Source organism: Acinonyx jubatus, chromosome B1 (genome assembly GCF_027475565.1).
Source record: "Acinonyx jubatus isolate Ajub_Pintada_27869175 chromosome B1, VMU_Ajub_asm_v1.0, whole genome shotgun sequence".
Lineage (NCBI taxonomy): Eukaryota > Metazoa > Chordata > Mammalia > Carnivora > Felidae > Acinonyx > Acinonyx jubatus.
In genome coordinates, this window is record NC_069382.1 from 38,474,228 (window position 1) to 38,491,936 (window position 17,709).

The window sequence follows — 17,709 nt, forward strand, 5'->3', positions numbered from 1 at the left end:
AACAATGTTATCCTCAATTAATTAACGCAGAGTCATCTTTCCCAATAGTTTTCATAATTATGTCTCATCTGTCTTTCTAATTCAAGTAACAGCAAAAAGTGAAAAACACTATTGTTCCCGTTTCACATACAGAAATCAAAAAGGTCCAGAGTGGCTATACACGGTCAAAGAAAAGACTAAGAAGCTCCTAGAGCCTGCCACCACTTGTCCTTTCTCTGTGGGGACAGCCTCCTGGTGGCTAAAGTGGATCTGTCACATTTTTGTTTCTTCCCTCACCTAAGTTTGAAGGTTTTCTCTGAGGCATTGCCAGTAACGGTAACGATGTGAGGTACGTCAATCACTATACAAGTCAGGAGGCCATCTGTGTTTGCACCCTCTTTACAGTTTACCTTGGGTTTAGGGTTCAAGTTCGCTGGGCCAGCCTGGGGCGGTCCTCTCACGGCCCAGCGCTGTGCCCTCCACCGCGACTTGGGCTGCAGCTCTGCCTCTTTTGGCTTTGTTCTCACAACCGGCACTTCCGTCCCTGCCTGGCTAATTAATCTATGTCCAAATGGAATTGCTGTTGGCAGAAAGGCAGCAATGCCAAAGTGGAATAATCACTTGGACCTGAATCTGAGTTGTTTTCCATCCTTGACAACAAATAATGTTATTCCAGAGCCTGCGGGCCAAGAGTTGAAATGAGTTTATAATTTGGCTTCCGATCTCACATTCTCATTCTCACCCACTTAAATTTTCTTTTCTGTCTTTTAGCATGCAGGGGGCAGCTTTGGAGGCTAAATCACTGACATGGTCTTTATTGATATCCTTAATGAATATTCTCTGCCATCTAAATTAAAAGGGGAAAAATCCACATCGTCCAAAACCATTCTTGTTTTAATAATGAAACTAAATAGACTGTGCTGCCTCCATACGATCATTAATAATCTAATTTGTACTTCTCTCTCCAGCAACCTGAAGAGAAACGTTCACAGGTTTTTCATCCACACACAGTAGTCCACATTCATCCAGTTTCTAAGTGCCCAGCCCTAGCAATGCCAAACTGCAGGGTAAGAGCCACAGGATGGCCCAGTGCCCTGCTCTTTTCCTAGTGAAAGAACTCATTAAAACTCCAATCCTTGGCTCTAGGAAGTACGCTGTCTCTTTAGCAGTTCCAAAAATCATGTTCCCCAAGAAAGCAATCATCTCAAGCTAGTGATGGAAAAGGAAAGAGACAGGAAGGCAGAACCACTGACAGGACTCCCTTAGAGATCCGGGTGGAAGGGGAATTAGCATCATGGAAAATTACTGAAGGTAAATGGAAGGTATGTTAGGGAGAAGTGGGTGTGTTCAACTGGACACACCGTCTATTAGAAGAAAGGCAGGGGACATGGACTATACACTTACAATGTGCCATGCACTGTTCATTACATAGGAACTCATTCAATCCCCACAACAATGCTATGGATATGTGGGTTGATAGTCCCATTTTACAAATGGGGAAAAGGAGGCTCAAAGGTGTTAAGAAACCTCCCTACTAGTACATGCTAAAGCCAGGATTTTTCTGACTTTAAAGCCAAAGCTCTAAAGAGAAAAAGGAAAGCAAGCCTTTACTTTTTCTATTGTGCAGCACTGTCTTACCTGCAAATACTAGTCTTCATGTGTGGTTTTCTAAGAGAGTACAGGGCTTATAGGGGCTCATACTGAATTAAAGTGGTGGCCTGAAGATATGCCAAAGGTTGCCACTGAGGCCTTGAGAACATAGCCCCCTGCTGATCCCCTGAATCTCTCATCCTTTACAAGAAATCACAATGGCAAAAGCACACTCTTGGATAAGTCTTCCTGAATATCAAAGAAACATACAATAAGAATGCGCTCAAAATAAAAGCTAAATCCAGGAAAGCAACTGTAGGTATATAGATAAAGTGCCTTGCTTTGTTCAATTCAGAAAATAGTTCTCAACAACACCCCTCAGTCTAAACATTTGTATCCAGGTCTGAGGTCCCCTCTCCTGTCACCTGATGCCTACTGTGATTTTGACAGTTTGGCCTAAAGAATAAGGATTATGGAGACACTTATGTGGCTTTGCAAGTTTTAGTTATGGTAAAAAGGCACGAGAAAGCAGATGTGCATGAGAGTGGCTGGGAGAACATCCATGGAAAAATCACATACTTGGATTTAGAAGTTCCCGGCAGTATTCTAAAGGTTAGGAAGTCTGCCCCATCTGACCCCCACAGTAATGAGTTTGACATACATTAATTTACAGTACTCCATATATAAGTCAGCTTTCAATCATATTAAAAGAAGACTAACCAAAATCAACTATTGAAAACAGAAATAAAAAATGTTGAAAATGAGTTACACTGAGATCAATCATATTTTAACAATCTAGCAACCCATTCAATGTACAATCCTAAGTGAAAGTTCCCGGCATTTTAGTTCCTAAAGAGCTTCAAAACCACAATTGATCCAATGGTGCAATAATATCCATCCATGTGCCTTCAGCTCCAAGGCTTCTTCACTTTCATAAATGTCAATCTTTAAATCTTCAGTCCATCTACACCACATATATATCAGACACATTGATTCCTGAAATGTGAGAAATAAGAAAGGAAGACTGGGGCACCTGGGTGGCTCAGTTGGTTAAGCAATAAACATTAAAAAGAATTTTAAAAAAAAAAGGAAGCAAGGAAGACTAACAAGCCCTTTCATCATCAATGTGCCTAAAACACCAAAAGAAAAGCATCAAGACAGACAGAGACTAGATATGTGTCTGCCAACTCAAGCTACCTGTGAGATTTTTCTTTGTGCATATGTGGATAATAATATACAGTAAAAGTTTGGATTGCGAGTAACTTGTTCTGCGAGTACTGTGCAACATGAGCAAACATTTCTAATAAATTTTAACTTGATAAACAGCAGATGTCTCGCAATACGAGTAGTACATGATGCCAACCTCACGTGATCACAACTAAGCCAATGGTTCTTGAAATTCGCTTTGATATATAAGTGCTTTGGATTACAAGCATGTTTCCAGAATGAATTATGCTCACACACCAAGGTTTTACTGTATATGTTTTTAAATCTTGGTAGTAATGTCTTTTATTTGTATATATCAGTGGAGTCTTCTATGGTACTGGAAGACAGAGAAGGGACAGTGTCAGGAACTGTGTGGACAACTTCTAAAATTATCTTTCTCAAGAATATGTTTCAGAAAAGAAAGTGTCCTTGGATACTGCACATCACAAATCACATGTAACTATATTCTTGACCACATTCCTTCCACATTAAATAATTATACTGAAAATAGTATATTGTAGAGCACAACTGACTTTAAAAGTCATGAGTTTCCCAAAAAGTGTTGCTTTTCTATTATCCTGTGAAATGAAAAACAGTATCACTATGTCCTGATCTAGTATGTAAAGAAGCAGACTGAATGAGAAGATATCCCTTTATCTCTTTCTTATTCCTAATCCTTCCAGTGAAGTGGGTCACTCTTATTTTCTTCATTTCAATTTTTCATTCTGATAAATGGGGACAATCTCAGATACTATTAGCAGAACTATCAAGACTATGAACAAAATTATATTGCTAAATTATTTGAAGTCTCTTTTAAAATGTATAGGTCTACTAACACCTTAAAGGGTATCAAATAATATTTTCCTCATAAAGACTTACCAACTGCCTCCCAAGCTAGGCAGTGGGGTCCCTCTGGGGTCCCTGCTTGAGCCACCCTCACATTATCAACATGTGAACCGCTAACATGTTCAAGAATGAAATGATTCACATGCTAAACAGAGATCCAGGGGCGCCTGGGTGGCTCAGTCAGTTAAGCATCCGATTCTTGGTTTCAGCTCGGGTCATGATCTCACGGTTTATGAGTTCAAGCCCTGCATTGGGCCCTGTGCTGACAGTGCCTACTTGGGATTCTTTCTCTCCCTCTCTCTCTGCCCCTCCCCTGATTGCTCACTGTCTCTCTCTCTCTCTCTCTCTCTCTCTCTCTCTCTCTCTCTCTTTCTCAAAATAAATAAACTTTTAAAAAAAGATTTAAAAAAATAAACAGATCTAAATAATCTACTCTTAGAGCAGAATGAAAGACAGACTAATTTGAACTGGAGAAGATCACAGTTATATCTAGTCTCTTGGAAAGAAACTGCATTGCTCTGTTTGCCGTTAGTTGTGAGACCAATGACCTAAATCAGTTACGATATAGACAGTTGATGTACCTCCATAAAAGAGAGCTATTTTCCAGCACACGATCTGCAGTGCTGCAGTTACACTCACATGCAATTGTTCATTTTATTAGACATCCACTCCTAATACATTCTTCTGGGCCAGCCCCACCCCATTAGATACTGCAGCTGTTGGGCATGGGCTAAATACCATCACAGATACTAATGAGGCATGAACAGTGTTTCAGGGAGATCTGCTGTACTTAATCCCGCACAGAACAAGAGATTTGGATTTTCATCAATCAGGGACTGACTGAATGTTTGTGTCCCTCCCAAAATTCATATGTTGAAATTCTAATCCCAAGGTGATGGTATTTGAAGGTAGGGCCTTTTGGAGGTAATTAGGTCATGAGGGTGGAGCCATCATGAGTGGGAGTAGTGCCCTTAGAAGAAGAGGCCAGAGAACTATCTAGCTCTTCTCTAGACATGTGAGAACGCAACAAGAAGTCAGCTGTCTGCAACCCAGAAGAGGTTTCTCACCAGAGCCCAACTATGCTGACACCATGGTCTTGGACTTCCAGATTGCAGAAATGTGAGAATAAATGCCTGTTGTAGATAAGCCACCCAATTTACGGTGTTTTGTTATAGCAACCCAAGCTGACTAAGATACCATCTTAAATGCACTACTGTGAAACTTTAGATAAGTCCGTAACTTCTTAGCCTGTGTCTCCAGGTCTGTAAAAGGGATTGGCCCAAGCTAGTGATTCTCAGTGAAGGAGGATGATCTTTATCTGTTGCTTCCCACCCACACTACATTCTTATACACCCTGTACATAAGAAGATATGTTACAGCTGGGGACAAGCTGCACAGACAAGGGCTGAAGATCCAGGACAGCATTTAGACTCAGATGCTAACACTAGGGAAGGGGGCTTTAAAAAGGACCAGCTCAAAGAAGATACAATGGTCAAGAAGTATAGCTCATCAAGGATGCAATTCCCAGGCAACAGATCCCTACGTAGAGAAGCTCAAAGAGAACAAATCATACAGCCCAACTCCTTACACACCAGCAAGTCAGTCGCAACACAACAGCAACATAGGGAGTGAGCTTGTGGTTCAGAAATCACAGGTCTGTCCCAGTGCTGCTATTAAGTTATTATGACCTTGAGCGAGTCACCTATAAAATAAAAGTTGGGACCAGATTCTCCAAGTTACCTTTGAGTACAGAAACCACACCTTCTTTTCATTGTTCCATATAAACCTCTATCTGCCACTAGAATGGTCTTAAAGAATAAAATCTTTAAGGTCAGTATACACATCCTCCACTACAGGCTCGGTTTTTAAATTACTGCATTCCCAGGCTTCTTGGGCAAAGTAAGCACTCAGGACAACTGCCTAGGACACAAGTTTAAGAAGTAGAATGGGTAAAGTTTGTTTTCTCTGCCTTTATGACTCCCTCTGGCTAAATTCTACCCTCCACACTGACAAGTCTTGGAACTTCTGGCACTGAGGCTTGATCTATAGTATTCATAGGGCTCATGACACTGTGATAGATGAAGAAATTAAATCTTTCACCAAACTTGAATGGGCATTTTGAATGGTAATTTTTATCTTCTTCCTTCCCAGATGCAGGAATGTCAATAGTTGAAAGACCCCATGGTGTTGGTAAAAAGTCATTATAAAAATGGACTTGCCTCCTAAACGATCTCTCATTATTTTGCAAATGTATTACTTTTGCCGTATCAATTTTTAGTTTATTTCATGTTATGCTCCAGTTGCAAGGGAAGTGAGAACATACTGTCCACATTTTCAAAAAAAAAAAATACCGTAATATTAACAGAATAAATATTTCACCATAAAAATAAAAACTGTTGCAAGTATTTATATAATTGAATTTATTCAGTCAATTCACTGGGTTAGGCCAATGGAAGTATGCTTTTTTTTAATACTGAGAGTCAAAGAGACAGGAGGAAATTTTAATCTCGACCTGCAAATAAATAAATAAAAATACTGCTTATAGACACCATTTTTTAAAATGTGCATACAGAATGCAAATGGGTGTTACTTTCAGGGAACTTACAATTGCTGTATAGTATTTTCTATGTATACTGGATAACAATGAAATAGAAACTAAGAACATGAAACACAGACATTTCACCAATTAATATTTTCAAATCATCAAAATGTGTTTTTATGCCACATCATGGCCAGTTAAGCAAGACAGAGGTAAAGACTGCACAAAGAAAAAATTATTGAACACTCAGCAATAAGAATAAATGTGCAATTGATACATGAATCAACATGGATGATAATTATGCTGAAAGCCAGACAGATAAAAAACATACAGTATGATTCCATTTAAATAAAATTCTAGCAGATCAGTGTTTGGCTGAGGATGGGGGTAGGGGATGGGGAGGGGCCCAGAGGTACCAAGATAGTGGGATTACCGAGGGGCACACAAAAACACTGCTGGTGATGTATATGTTCATTTTCTTGATTTTGGTGATGGTTTCATGTGTATATCAAAATTAATCAAAGTGCATACTTTAAATATGTGGTTTTAGTACATATCAATTATACCTCCTAAAGCTATAAAAATTGAGAGACAAAAATAGGGGAAAAAATGTAAGATAGTAGTTAAATCTGGGGTAATTAAGATAGCTGTTGGATGAAAAGCTACAGAAAATAAATTAACACTAGATCCATAAAAGACTACCAGAGAAAGATTTCTGATTGTTGAAAGTTTCAGGAAGTTTACAATCCCAAAAAAGTCTTTCTAAGCACCTAAGGGCCATGCCTAGATAATACTCATCCATCCCTCAAAAAATAAAAAAGTTCTTATTTCTTTAAGACTTTTGACAGAAATAGGTCTAACTATCCTCAGAACAATAACAATAGCAATAACATTTATTGAGCACTTGCTATAAACCAGGTCCACACCTAATGGGGTATTCCATTTAATCCTCACCTAAGGGAACTAAAAGATAGATACTATTATGATCCTCCATTTTACAGATGATACCGAAATTCAAAGAGGTTAAAAAATTTGTTTAATGTCATCCACCATCCCAGCTGTGGAGCTGGGATATGAACCCAGGTGGTCTGATTCCAGAGTCAAGCTCTTGAAAGTAAACTTCTCTCCCACTACTAGACAAACAGGATTCTGGAATAATGAATGCTATAGATCATGATTGCTGACTCACACCTCTGATGGCGTCAAGAAAATCTTTGTGAATTAAAGAGCTACATTTCTAAGTCTGAAGGCTAATCTTTTGTGTGAAAAATGCAGAAAAAGTCAGTAATGAAGTGATGATGGAATGTAAGGGCAATTTCAACAAGGTGGAGCAGAAAAAATAATAGCCAGAAAGCAACAGACTTGGTTTTGGCCATGTCCTCACTGGTGACTATAACCTTGGGCAAGTCATTTCTCCCCCTTGGGTCTGTTTCCTCTTTGGCAAAATTAAAAGTTTGGACTAATCGATTTCTAAGATTCCTTCCAAGTCTATGATCCTTGCCAGTCCTCTTTTGGGGAATCTTCCTTGCACTGTGTAACTTGGGTCAAAAATTTTCCACGACACCAAACACATTTCAGATACAAAGCTGCCTCCATCCCCTAAAACACCCAGACCCCTCCCACACAGAGCAAATTCCTCCATTATTTCCCAAAGGTATTCTGTTCCCAAGAGACAACCCCAAAGGAAGGCCCAGGGGAAGGCAAAGGATCCCTCCACCCGGGCTCACCATATTCTGTGCACTCTGACAGCCTTTCACTACAAAACCACTAACAAGTTGATTTAGGCCTTCCAGTGATGAAAAGGAGGTACCCCATCACCCAGCACCTCATTCCATCTTCCCTGTGAAGCTTCTGACATCTGAGATGATCCAAAGTACTTAGTATGTTACGGCTATAGGTGCCCGATTCCATTTATTTCCACTCCTGTTGGTTCTCTAAAGTGGCTATTCTCTCTTCGCACTAAAAACACATCATTTTCTCTTTTTAAATGATGGATTTTGTGACCCTTTGGGGAGACATAAAAAAATAGGAGCAACTAAATAAGGCAATTGTAAACCATTTCAGCATCTATAAAACCTTCTACTTTATCACAAAAGAAAAGAAAGAAAAAGCAGCTGGAAAAAAATGCAGCTGATAGGGAACTTGATATCTTTAAGAACAACTTCTCTCATGAATTTTCATCTCCATATTTTGGCATTTTAGCTGACTTGGAAATTATTTCTAGGAAAAGCATTTCTTGAGAGTGATAACTCCTTTCACAAGGCAATGGTGAGCAACCTCTTAAATATTATGAGGAATACAATGTCAATTTTTCTACACCTATATACCTGCTGTACATTTTTATTCTATATTTCATACACTATTTTCATAGATACTGTGTTCTATCTCAGAACATGTGTTTATTTTTATTTACTCACTTAACAATCATTATACTATAATAAACCAAAAATTAAAATATAGATCACTTTTCCCCAGAAATTTACAAAATTCACTTCCCTTATCATTGCACAGGCATAGGTATTATGTGGTTGTGTTCACTGAGTGTACACTATTTTCTAATTTTTTGCTTGAATTCTCCATATATCTACTTAGTCCATGTATCTGTCATTTTAAATGGAACAATATTCCACTGCATCATTAAAATGGTTTAATTAGCTATCTTTCAGTTAGTTGTTCCCACACATTATTATAACCTAGTCAAGCATCTTTAAATAAATAAATTTTGTTCTTCCTTTTGGAGTTATTTCCTCAGGCTATAATCTGAAAAGTGGGATTAACAGTTTAAAGATCATAATTATAAACTGGATGGTTTTTATTATAAATTGCCAGATGGCTCTCCAAAAGAGGTATTACCAGCTTGCATGTCAACAGAAAAATAGGAGCCTGACTTTTTCTTTATAGTCTCCTTAACACTACTGGGCTTTCCTGGATTTATTAATTTTGGGATGATTTTAAAAGAACGATGTAAAATCTTTTAGTTCTTTGAATCTGTCATATAGTTTGTTTAATACTCTTACTGCATCTTTTTTGTAATCTGGCACACAAATGCCAGGTGCTTTATGTGCCTTTTAACTCATTCAATACCCCTGACTGCCTTATAAAGCAGAAACCACAAATTTTATTTTCACTAAGAAAACTGAGTCTCAAAAGGTTCAATAATGTGCACAAGATTCCAAGGCTAATATTTGATGTTCTCAGGATTTAAACTCACTATCTACTTTCAGTGAATTCTCCACTACACCATCCTGCCTCATAGCTACAATCTTTAAAAATCTTGCCAGTTTTTCTTTTCTCTTCTTTTCTCTTCTTTCTTCCTTCCTTCCTTCCTTCCTTCCTTCCTTCCTTCCTTCCTTCCTTCCTTCCTTCCTTTCTTTCTTCCTTTTTGGTTTAGTTTTCCTATTTATTGAGGGATAAAATACACAAGTAGAATGATAAAAGTACTCAGTGAATTTTTGCATACTGCTATACAGTGTAACCAGCACACAGATCAAGATACAGAATCTCATCAGCTTAGTACCTTTTCTTTTTCTTACTTTTTAAACATAGATTGTTTTTGTGTTTGTCATTCTTTATAGGGCCTTACTGAAGCTATGAAAATAGGTACTTAATAAACTTTGTTTAATTATTGAAGATTGGAGCTATAAGCGACCTCAGAGATTATGTACTCCAACCTCTTAAACTTCCATATATGGAAATTGAAGCCCAGAAGGAAAGTGACTTATCCAAGATCTAACAATGCAGAGCTATTTCTATCACCCCATGCTTCCCTCACCTACCAAGGGCTGGTTGCTCTCCAACTCCCTACATTAAAGACATAGTGAGAGGTGACAAAGAAGGAATGGTACATAACAGAGAAAGAGTACCTGGATAAAGTTTTTTTTTTTTACTATTTATTTTAAGTTAGTCTTGAAGTACCCAAAGGGTCTAATTGATAGAGAAATGCTCATTAAGCTCACTTTACTATAAAGTATACACGACAGTATAACGCTTGAAATCAAATGAATTTTGTCCCTCAGAATAGTCTACTTGAAAGAATAAACACTGATTCCAATAATCTGCTATTCCTCATGACTTCTTCTGAATGCCCCCTTTTAGATGAGCTTGCAGAGCTAATTTGAGTCAAATAAATAAACTAATTTTATTTTTAAAACTACAAAATTAGCATCAAAAGAATAAAAACTGGATGTGTGCCTTTTAAATCACTAGAAAGAAGGCAAAAATAGAATCCATATAACAGAAGCAAAGAGAATAACAAGAGGCATATAAAGAAGAAATGGTTTTTTAATTGACATAAAGATCAAACCTATGAAATATGACAATAAATGTAAATGGGTTAAACATCCCCAACAAAAACAAAGATTCTCAACATCCAATTATATGCTGTTTATAAGAAAGGTCTAAAGCCAAATGACTCAGAAATCTAAAATAAAAGGAAGAGTAAAATGTATCTAGAAACAAAAATGAAAAAAAAGTTTGGATGGCAATATTTACATTAAACAAAGCAGAATATAAGGCAAAAGAACATTTAACAAGACAGAAAATATGTGAAACATTTCAACCTCACTAATGATAAAAATTCCACTTTTACGTAGTTTAACTTATCAAACTGACAAATATATTTTAATTTATAATATTTTTTATCATTGTGGATACAACCAAATAGACATCCATATGCCTTTATTATAAAGACAATAGGAAAATGGATAGTACAATATGAATATATACTATGGAATAAAATTACCCACTAAAAATCATGTTTTACAAAATGTAATGAATGGCAATCATACAATGCTAAGTAAAAGAGGCAAGGTACAAGATATAAACAGTAGAATTTCCATTGGTCTTAAATAAAACACATGACATATTGTTAAAATTATTAAAAATATATATATACCAAAATAATACTCTGGTTAAATTAAGGGAGATCCTTAGTTCCTTTTTTTTTTCCTTCACTATTTTTCTCTATTGGGGGAAAAAAAAGGTCTGGAGTCCAAGATAAAGATAGCATGGGGGGATTTTGCTCCTTTTATGAATCAGCATCCAGAATTTCAGAAGCAGACAAATGCCATCCAAGGGCATTGACAAGGGAGGCAGAGAAAAGGTTTGTTGTGTTAGATGAGAATTCTCAACTTCAATCACCTTCAGGCTGTAAACCCCATAATTTCTGGTGTTTTCTCCCAAGGATTGATTAATGTTTAACTGGAATATAAACTCTGTTAATTTTCCTTTTTATTCTATGCTCTCCAAATGAACATATATTATCACTTTCCTAAGCAGAGCAAGTAAACTAATAAATAAAACAGTAATACAGTTCAATCACCCCCTTTGTTCACAAATCTGTCCTACAAAGACAGATTTGCCAATGTTAGAAAAAAAGGTTGTACAGGTGCTCAAGGATAATTCTGAACAAGAGCTTCCAAAAATATTTTAAGTGAAGACAGTCTTACAGGAATAGCTTCCCAAAGTATCTTCATTGAATTACTTTGCAGTGATTTTGATGTATGTATTTTGACATGTTAGGATATCTTAAAATAAAATTGTACTGCTTTATGTTAACATGTCATTTATTTAGCAACTTGAAGGAAGAATAGGTAAGTTTTTAAAAGAAGGACTCAATAAAAGTCATTATATTCTTATATGCTTAAAATGAGATTGGTAATCACTATCATGATTAGGAAATAATCAGGTTCCAGATCTTTTGGGAAGTTCTATATACCAAAAAAATTATAATACAAATGGCTATCAAGTGTGACTGCAAGGTTGGTATTCACAGACCTAAAGAACCTTAAGAATCATGGCATCCAACATCCGTTCTTCTAGAAATCACAGTCCAGAGACATGAAATGACTCCCCCAAGTTCTTAGCTAGCACTTTTTCCTAGCATAGCTGCATCTGCAGTCTCTTCTGAGTTTTTCCTTCCCATTGGATTTACATTTACCATCCATTTCCTTCTACCCTGAACTCTTCTGTAGGAGAAATTTTTAATGGAGGGCAGGTGACTGAACAGGCGTCTCTTTTTCATCTAACATAAATGTACTGAGTGCCTTCAAGGTGTCAAGTTCTATGATGAGGCTATCGTCTTTGCCTTCAGAGAGCTCACAGATGATCTATTCCCTCACCATCCACAATTCCAAAGGCTAAAGGGTTTGAGGAAGCACAGGCAGGCTACCATGGGAGCAGAGGGAAAGAGCAGCTAATTAGATTAGGTTTATCAGACTCACATCTGCGTTGTGAAAGGCAGTGAGTTGTGAAAGTTGGGAGTACAGATGAAGGAAGAGATGGGAGGACAACAGCATAGCATTCTAGGCAGGAGGGCCCACAGAAAACTCAGACATGAGAAAGTATGCCAGAGTTTGGAACCTACAAGAAGTTGAACGTGGCTGGAATTTCAGATACTTAAAGTAGAAGCAGATGAAGTGATTGAGAATGCTGGAAACCTCCACTAAGTGAAGGAATCGTGTCTTCAAGGCAATGAAGTCACTAAAGGAATTTAAGCAAGAAACTGAAATGGTCATACTTGTATTTTAAAATGTTCTTTGTAGGGCCATGATGAGGCTGGGCTAGAGAGGTAAGGACCCAAGGTGTGGAAACAACTAGAGACTCCAGCAGTTACCCAACTGGGAAGGACTGGAGGCCTGCACCATGGAGGGCTGGTGTGGGCCAGGGACAGGTTTATAAGACATGCATTTGAGACTTGGTGATCATCTTCATGTGGAGTGAGGGTAAAGGAGGAGACTATTTAAAGTTTTAACTTTCTCCTTTTTCAAAAAACATTTTTGAATAGTTTATACTTTCATGTCACAATAACAAAATGTTCTGTCCTCAGACTTAAATTTCAAGGCATACTGACTAATTCTGACAAGAAAATGGGAAGCAGAGACCAGTGAGGTTACTTCAGAGAGAGAGTGACAAAGGAGAAACAGGACAAATGTGTCCACAAGTCACAGAGTAATATAGTGATTATAGTGCCAGAAGAATTTAGGTTCAAATTCCAGTCTGACCACTTGAAACTTTGGGCAAGTTGTCCTTTTTAAATCTCAGTTTCCTTATTCCTAAAATGAGGGTAATGATTGGATTTACATGAGGAGGTTAATCAGGAGGATAATATAAGGAGAAAGTACAAAATGCAATAACTAATCCACAATGAGCACTCATTAAATGATCACATAGTATGGAGGATTTCCCAGGGATGGAAAAGAATAATTTTTTATTAAAATATTATCTTTTGGGGCACTTGAGTGGCTCAGTAGGTTAAGTGTTGACTCTTCATTTCAGCTCAGGTCATGATCTCACGGTTGTGGGATCAAGCGCTGGGGTCATCCTGGGTGTGCAGCCTGCTTGAGATTCTCTCTCTCTCCTTCTTCCTCTGCCACTCCCCTGCTCCTGCTCTCTCTCAAAAAAAATATTTAAAAAATAAAATATTATCTTTTATTGTTAAGATACCCTGAGTTATGGGTATGGGGCAAAAAGGGCATCAATACCCCATTGGTAGCACCTAACCCAAAGCTTGTGTCAGATGCTCCTTCCCAGTTGCAAGTAGGGCCATCAGAAGGAGCAAAGGTGCTCACATGGGGATCACGAGACACAAAATCTGTCAGAAGAACTCTGGGAAGTAAAAGCTTAAGAGGTGATGACACAGAAACAAAAAAATCTTTTAGGTAAAAGGAGACGTATTACCTGTTTTATATTCTAAATAGATGAACAGAGAAACTCAAAGCTATTTCTCTTTAAGTTTTATTTATTTTAATTTTTTTTTCAACGTTTTTATTTATTTTTGGGACAGAGAGAGACAGAGCATGAACAGGGGAGGGACAGAGAGACAGAGGGAGACACAGAATGGGAAACAGGCTCCAGGCTCTGAGCCATCAGCCCAGAGCCCGACGCGGGGCTGGAACTCCCGGACCGCGAGATCGTGACCTGGCTGAAGTCGGATGCTTAACCGACTGCGCCACCCAGGCGCCCCTCTTTAAGTTTTAAAAATACTGTGAAGACCCTGAGGCTTTTATCGTTTTCACAGAGGTAATAAGATAACTAGTCCAAGGTCTAGGAAAACTCCAGTAGAATAAAAAAAATGTAGAAAGAAGCAACTGTTATATTGAAGTCAGTAACATCTGTTAACTTTTTACCCTAGAATTCTTAAGAAGGTCAGTAGATTTGGGGCGTCTGGGTGGCTCAGTAGGTTATGATCTGACTTCAGATCATAATCTTACAGCTCTTGAGTTCAAGCCCCACATCAGGCTCTGTGATGACAACTCAGAGCCTGGAGCCTGCTTCAGATTCTGTGTCTCTGTCTCTCTCTCTCTCTGCCCCTCCCCCTCCTCAAAAATAAATAAGCATTTAAAAAAATTTTAATATAATAATTTTTTTAAAAAAGAATATTTCCACAATTTTTTATACTGTTCATGATGTAATGCTACGGACAGTAGACACTATTGGTTGAATCTGCAATTTTCTTCAACATCTTCAGTCTAGATAGAACACAAAACAAGAAATCACATACTAACATATATATCAATAAGCCCATGAAGTAAATAGTACACCATGACCAATTTCAAGCTGTAACATGACAACCACCAAATACAGAGTTTGTAAGAAATGCACAGTCGCATACTACTATATTTCCATCTTACAGGTACTGCACTGTTGCACATCTACAAACTTCTTTTCAATTCCTTCATCCAGGTCATCAGCAAAATGTGCCCCTGTATGTTGAACTTGACAAAACACGATTGCTGTTTTATTGTGCAGGAATCATAAATACCCATGTCTGGGTGCTGAGATGCTTGTAATTCCAAGGATTATCTTTATTAAACTTGGCCCCTGTTCTAAGAAATGACCTCACTCAATGGCGTAATTGAGCCAGTTCATATTGACTCACAAGAGATAATTATCACATTTTCAAGAATTTTGCAAGCTGGTTGTTAAACACAACCATTATTAAAAATAAATCATAAAAACTTATAATTAAATAAATTATATTTAACATTTTTAAAAAGATATTAAATATTCCAGGTTCATTACTTCCCATTAATTTTTCCACATTTTACCACTATCTGTGCTCTTGGAGTTATTCAAAATACATTAAAAGAGTAGTACAGGGGCGCCTAGGTGATTCAGTTAGTTAAGCATCTGACTTCAGCTTCAGGCCATGTTCTCATGGTTCATGGGTTTGAGCCCCCTGTCCGGCTCTGTGCTGACAGCTCAGAGCCCAGAGCCTGCTTTGCATTCTGTGTCTCCCTCTCTCTCTGCCCCTTCTCCGTTTGTTTTCAGTCTCTCCCTCTCTCAAAAATAAAACAAACATTAAAATAAAAAAAGAATAGTACAATAGTCTGGGAGGATTATATATGGAACTAAGGTATTCTAGTTATAAATTTCTAAGGTCCTTGTATTGTCCAGGAAGTAGTAAAAATACTAATTTGTATTAGCCTTAATGAGTCAAATATGAATGCTGTACCCTCTCCAAAAGAAAATAGAAATTTGTATAAGTAATAAGCCAATACAAGAGAGGGAAAAATGGAAAAGTAAAAATTACCTAATTGAAAATGAGGCAAGAAAGGAGGAAAAACAAACAAGAATACGTGTGGAAAACCGAAATAGTAAGATGGTAGATTAAAACCCAAATAGAGTTCATTAAAGGTAAACAGACTAAATCATCTAATTGAAAGACAAAGATTAACAAACCAGATACACAATGAAATTTAACTATCCTGCTTTTAAGAGACATAATTTAAATATAAAGATAGTGTTTGACAGTAATGGGATTAAAAAGAAGCATGCAAACACTAACCCAAAAAAAGCTGGAAGAGCTCTATTAATCAAAGTACACTTTAAGAAAAGACAAACCACTGGGGTGCCTGGGTGGCTCAATCAGTTAAGCATCTGACTTCAGCTCAGGTCATGATCTTATGGTTTGTGAGTTCAAGCCCTGCATCAGGCTCTGTGCTGATAGTTCAGGGCCAGGAACCTGCTTCAGATTGTGTGTGTGTGTGTCTTTCTCTCTGCCCCTCCCTGCTCGTTCTCTCTCTCAAAAGTAAATAAACATTTAAAAAAAAATTTAAAGAAAAGACAAACCATTGTCATCAGGCCTATATAAAATTCTGTATTTTGTATGCATGTAATAATATGGGCTCAAAATATATAAAGCAAAGAGTGAAGGAACCAAATGGAGAAATAATATTAGCAGTAATCCATAATCAGAGTGAGATATTTTAACACAACTCTCTCAGGAGCTAGTAGAACAAACAGGAAAAAAAAAAGCACCAATATTTCTATCCTTTTACTTTTAACTTTTCTACATCCTTAATTTAAGAAGTGTCTATTATTAGCAGCATAAAGTTGGTCTGACACATTATTTTAATTAAATACTATCAACACTCTTGAAAACTAGACCTAACATCTGTAGACTATGCATCATTTCCAGGAGTAAATAGAATGTGTACAGCAATTGACCACATGCTGGGCTAGAAAGCATGTCTCAACAATTGCTCTAAAGACTGAAATTACATAGAGTGGGTTCACTGATTACAGTAAAATTAAGCCAGAAATCAATAACAAAAAGAACTGGAAAACCCCCAGGTGTTTGGATATTAACCAATAAACTTTTAAATAATTCATGAATTATTAAACTATTTAGAACTGAAAGATAATGAAAATATAAATCCTTCTAGAGGGAAACCCCCTAAGCCAAGAAGGGTCTTTTGATCCATTCACTGAAAGTGGTAACGTATCTATTCCCCTCAGTGATGTGCTGACCTGAGAGATCTGTCATTTTTATTAAAAACCATGTATTGGCCTGTGCCTAGAAAAGAGACCTCTACCTGATTCTAGGTCTAGGAGGTTATTGGAGGCAAATAGTTAAATACTTTGGATCTGGACCCTGGGTAGCTACCCCATGGAATACAAGAATCTTCTATTTTACAGTGACAGATGGTGTGGTTAATTATGTGCCAAAGACCCTTTGTCTTTCCTTCCAGTGCCCAACATTACTCTCCCAGTGGGCAAATGTCCCCCTCCCCCCCCCCCCCCCCCCCGCCACCTAGACTATTTGGACCAGCTCCTCAACAGTATACATATTCTGAGATTCTATACCTTCTGCCACTCTGGCTCCTGATGGCTCTTATCCTGTTTTCTGATGCTTGAGAATTACACCTATACATAAAACTTACATAAGACCACAAATATATAAAACCTACAAAAATATTGTGGTTTGAAAAAAAAGTTTTATTCCCCACAAATGAAGATCTCCTTGTGCCAGAGCCTCCTACTAAATTGATTGTATGCTTTATAATGTATTTCCTATCATTTACATAAATCATAAAGTCTTTAGAATAGTATAACAATTAACAATATTCAAAAGATGATTTTAGGTTTCTAAACACCCAGCAGTAACTCAGGGACTCAAGCTGCCACCATCTTCCTGCTTCAGTGTCATTCAGGTATCTTGCAGCCAGCAGAAGAAGAGCACCCAGGGAGGTCACATCAAACCCTTAACCATCTCAGCCTAGAAGTGACACACACAGGTCATGCAAAATTTCCATCAGCCAGAATTA

General features: G+C 37.5%; 1 protein-coding gene across 18 annotated transcripts in view; it reads right to left on the reverse strand.

Moving 5' to 3' along the window:
* The window catches only part of CSGALNACT1 (chondroitin sulfate N-acetylgalactosaminyltransferase 1), a 341,281-nt gene that overhangs the window by 184,374 nt on the left and 139,198 nt on the right, over positions 1-17,709 (reverse strand). The window contains exon 1 of one of the 18 annotated variants that reach the window (XM_027071748.2): positions 390-1,164. The exons of the other annotated variants lie outside the window; for them this stretch is intronic. The gene's annotated coding sequence lies outside the window, so the exon portion shown is untranslated. Of the gene's footprint in view, positions 1-389; positions 1,165-17,709 lie in introns of those variants that run through there. 18 annotated transcript variants of the gene reach the window in all.